This window comes from Arachis hypogaea, chromosome 18 (assembly GCF_003086295.3).
Source record: "Arachis hypogaea cultivar Tifrunner chromosome 18, arahy.Tifrunner.gnm2.J5K5, whole genome shotgun sequence".
In the NCBI taxonomy this organism is placed as follows: Eukaryota; Viridiplantae; Streptophyta; class Magnoliopsida; order Fabales; family Fabaceae; genus Arachis; species Arachis hypogaea.
The window spans coordinates 79,929,400-79,933,555 of NC_092053.1; the positions used below are offsets into that span (position 1 = coordinate 79,929,400).

The 4,156-nt window shown below is 40.0% G+C and overlaps 1 non-coding gene across 1 annotated transcript; it reads right to left on the reverse strand.

Moving 5' to 3' along the window:
- Window positions 1-686: 686 nt before the first annotated feature.
- On the reverse strand, window positions 687-794 carry LOC112773493 (small nucleolar RNA R71). Its single transcript, XR_003188040.1, has one exon. It is a non-coding gene; the product is annotated as a small nucleolar RNA R71 (small nucleolar RNA).
- Window positions 795-4,156: the final 3,362 nt, after the last annotated feature.

Below are 4,156 nucleotides of genomic sequence, written 5' to 3' on the forward strand. Positions count from 1 at the left end.
TCTCATATCTCTTCTCCTATCCTCACCCTTGTGTTTGGATTATCCATTCTTCTTCACTCTTATTTCCTTTCTTCTTCTACTAACAATAAGGAACCTCTTTACTGTAACATAGAGGATTCCTCTTCTTTTCTTGTTCTCTTCTCTTTCATATGAGCAGGGACAAAGAAAAGGGCATTCTTGTTGAAGCTGATCCAGAACCTGAAAGGACTCTGAAGAGAAAACTAAGAGAAGCTAAATTACAACAATCCAGAGACAACCTTACTGAAATTTTCGAACAAGAAAAGGAGATGGCAGACGCACCTAACAACAATAATGCAAGGAGGATGCTTGGTGACTTCACTGCACCTAATTCCAATTTACATGGAAGAAGCATCTCAATTCCTGCCATTGGAGCAAACAACTTTGAGCTTAAACCTCAATTAGTTTCTCTGATGCAACAAAACTGCAAGTTTCATGGACTTCCATCTGAAGATCCCTTTCAGTTCTTAAATAAATTCTTGCAGATCTGTGATACTGTTAAGACCAATGGGGTTGATCCCGAGGTCTACAGGCTTATGCTTTTCCCATTTGCTGTAAGAGACATAGCTAGAGTATGGTTGGACTCTCAACCTAAAGATAGCCTGAACTCTTGGGATAAGCTGGTCACGACTTTCTTAGCCAAGTTCTTTCCTCCTAAAAAGCTTAGCAAGCTTAGAGTGGATGTTTAAACCTTCAGACAGAAAGAAGGAGAATCCCTCTATGAAGCTTGGGAGAGATACAAAGAATTGAACAAAAAATGTCCTTCTGACATGCTTTCAGAATAGACCATCCTGGATATATTCTATGATGGTCTGTCTGAGTTATCAAAGATGTCACTAGACCATTTTGCAGGTGGATCCATTCACCTAAAGGAAACGCCTGCAGAAGCTCAGGAACTCATTGACATGGTTGCAAATAACCAGTTCATGTACACTTCTGAGAGGAATCCTATAAGTAATGGGACGCCTATGAGGAAGGGAGTTCTTGAAATTCATACTCTGAATGCCATATTGGCTCAGAATAAAATATTGACTCAGCAAGTCAATATGATCTCTCAGAGTCTGAATGGATTGAAGGAATCATCCAACAGTACTAAAGAGGCATCTTCTGAAGAAGAAGCTTATGATCCTGAGAACCCTGCAATAGCAGAGGTGAATTACATGGGTGAACCTTATGGAAAAACCTATAACCCCTCATAGAGAAATCATCCAAATTTCTCATGAAAGGATCAACAAAAGCCTCAACAAGGCTTTAATAATGGTGGAAGAAACAGGTTTAACAATAGTAAACCTTTTCCATCATCCACTCAGCAACAGATAGAGAATTCTGAGCAGAATCCATCTAGCTTAGCAAATTTAGTCTCTGATCTATCTAAGGCTACTGTGAGTTTCATGAATGAAACAAGGTCTTCCATTAGAAATTTGGAAGCACAAGTGGGCCAGCTGAGTAAAAGGGTCAGTGAAACTCCTCCTAGTACTCTCCCAAGTAATACAGAAGAGAATCCAAAGAGAGAGTGCAAGACCATTGATATAACAATCATGGCCGAACCTACAAGGGAGGGAGAGGACGTGAATCCCAGTGACGAAAACCTCCTTGGACGTCCAGTGATCAACAAGGAGTTTCCCTCTGAGGAACCAAAGGACTCTAAGGCTCATCTAGAGACCATAGAGATTCCAATGAACCTCCTTATGCCCTTCATGAGCTCTAATGAGTATTCTTCTTCTGAAGAGAATGAGGATGTTACTGAAGAGCAAGTTGCCAAGTACCTTGGTGCAATCATGAAGCTAAATGCCAAATTATTTGGAAATGAGACTTGGGAAGATGAACCTCCCTTGCTCATCAATGAACTGAGTGATCTAGATCAACTGACATTACCTTAGAAGAAACAAGATCCTGAAAAGTTCTGAATACCTTGTACCATAGGCACCATGACCTTTGAGAAGGCTCTATGTGACCTTGGGTCAGGGATAAACCTCATGCCACTCTCTGTAATGGAGAAACTGGGAATCTTTGAGGTATAGGCTGCCAATTTCTCATTAGAGATGGCAGACAAATCTATGAAAATGGCTTATGGACTAGTAGAGGACGTGTTAGTAAAGGTTGGAGGCCTTTACATCCCTGCTGATTTCATAATCCTAGACACTGGGAAGGATGAGGATGAATCCATCATCCTTGGAAGACCCTTCCTAGCCAAAGCAAGAGCTGTGATTGATGTAGACAGAGGAGAATTGATCCTTCAACTGAATAAGGACAACCTTGTGTTTAAAACTCAAGAATCTCCTTCTGTAACAATGGAGAGGAAGCATAGAAAGCTTCTCTCAGTACAGAGTCAACTAAAGCCCCCACAGTCAAACTCTAAGTTTGGTGTTGGGAGGCCTTAGCCAAACTCTAAGTTTGGTGTTGAACTCCCATATCCAAACTCTAAGTTTGGTGTTGGGAGTCTATAAAATTGACCTGATCACCTGTGTGGCTCCATGAGAGCCCACTGTCAAGCTATTGACATTAAAGAAGCGCTTGTTGGGAGGCAACCCAATTTTTATTTATCTAATTTTATTTTTATTTTTATTGTTATTTCATGTTTTATTAGGTTCATGATCATGTGGAGTCATAAAATAAATACAAAAATTAAAAACAGAATCAAAAATAGCAGAAGAAAAATCACACCCTGGAGGAAGGACTTACTGGCGTTTAAACTCCAGTAAGGAGCATCTGGCTGGCGTTCAACGCCAGAACAGAGCATGGATCTGGCGTTGAACGCCAGAAACAAGCAACATCCTGGCGTTCAAACGCCAGGAATGCACCCTGAGAAGAGCTGGCGCTGAACGCCAGAAACAAGCATAGAACTGGCGTTCAACGCCAGAAACATGCTGCATCTGGGCGTTGAACGCCCAGAACAAGCATCAATTCAGCGTTTAAACGCCAGAATTGCATGCAAAGGCATTTTACATGCCTAATTTGTGCAGGGATGCAAATCCTTGACACCTTAGGATCTGTGGATCCCACAGGATCATCTCAGGATCTGTGGACACCACAGGATACCCACATACCTCCACTCACCTTCCCTCCTCATAATCCTATATCACCCTTTCCCAAGAACCCTTCACCAATCACCTCCAATTCCCCTCCAAAACCATCTTACACCCACCTACACCCACCCACTCAAATTCAAACCATCTCTCCTTCCTTTTCACATATCATAACCACCTTAAACCCCTAGTGGCCGAACCCTTCCCACACCTCCATCTCCTCCATCTCTTCTTCTTCTCATCCTTCCTTTCTTCTTTTACTCGGGGACGAGCAAACATTTTAAGTTTGGTGTGGAAAAAGCATTGCTTTTTTTCATAACCACTAATACCTCAAGGGATGCACTTCCCTCCACAAAAATATTGGGAGCAAATCAACACCTCCTAGGAGAATTAAGTTCCAACATGGGACAACTAAGGGTCGAACACCAAGATTACTCCATCATCCTCCACGAAATTAGAGAAGATCAAAGAGCAATGAGGGAGGAGCAACAAAGACAAGGAAGAGTCATAGAAGAGCTCAAGGACATCATTGGTTCCTCAAGGAGAAAACGCCACCATCACTAAGGTGGACTCATTCCTTGTTCTTAAATTTTTTGTTTTTTGTTTTTTTATGTTAAATGTTTATTTATGTTTGTGTTTTATTACATGATCATTAGTATCTAAGTGTCTATGCCTTAAAGTAGTGAATATGAATCCATCACCTCTCTTAAATGAAAAATGTTTTAATTACAAAAGAACAAGAAGTACATGGTTTCGAATTCATCCTTGAAATTAGTTTAATTATTTTGATGTGGTGATAATACTTTTTGTTTTCTGAATGAATGCTTGAACAGTGCATATGTCTTTTGAAGTTGTTGTTTATAAATGTTAAATATGTTAGCTCTTTAAAGAATGATGAAAAGGAGAAATGTTATTTGATAATATGAAAAATCATAAAACTGATTCTTGAAGCAAGAAAAAACAGTGAATACAAAAAGCTTGCAGAAAAAAATGGCAAAAAAAAAAGAGAAAGAAAAAGAAAAAGCAAGCAGAAAAAGCCAAAAGCTCTTAAAACCAAAAGGCAAGAGCAAAAAGCCAATAGCCCTTAAAACCAAAAGGCAAGGGTAATAAAA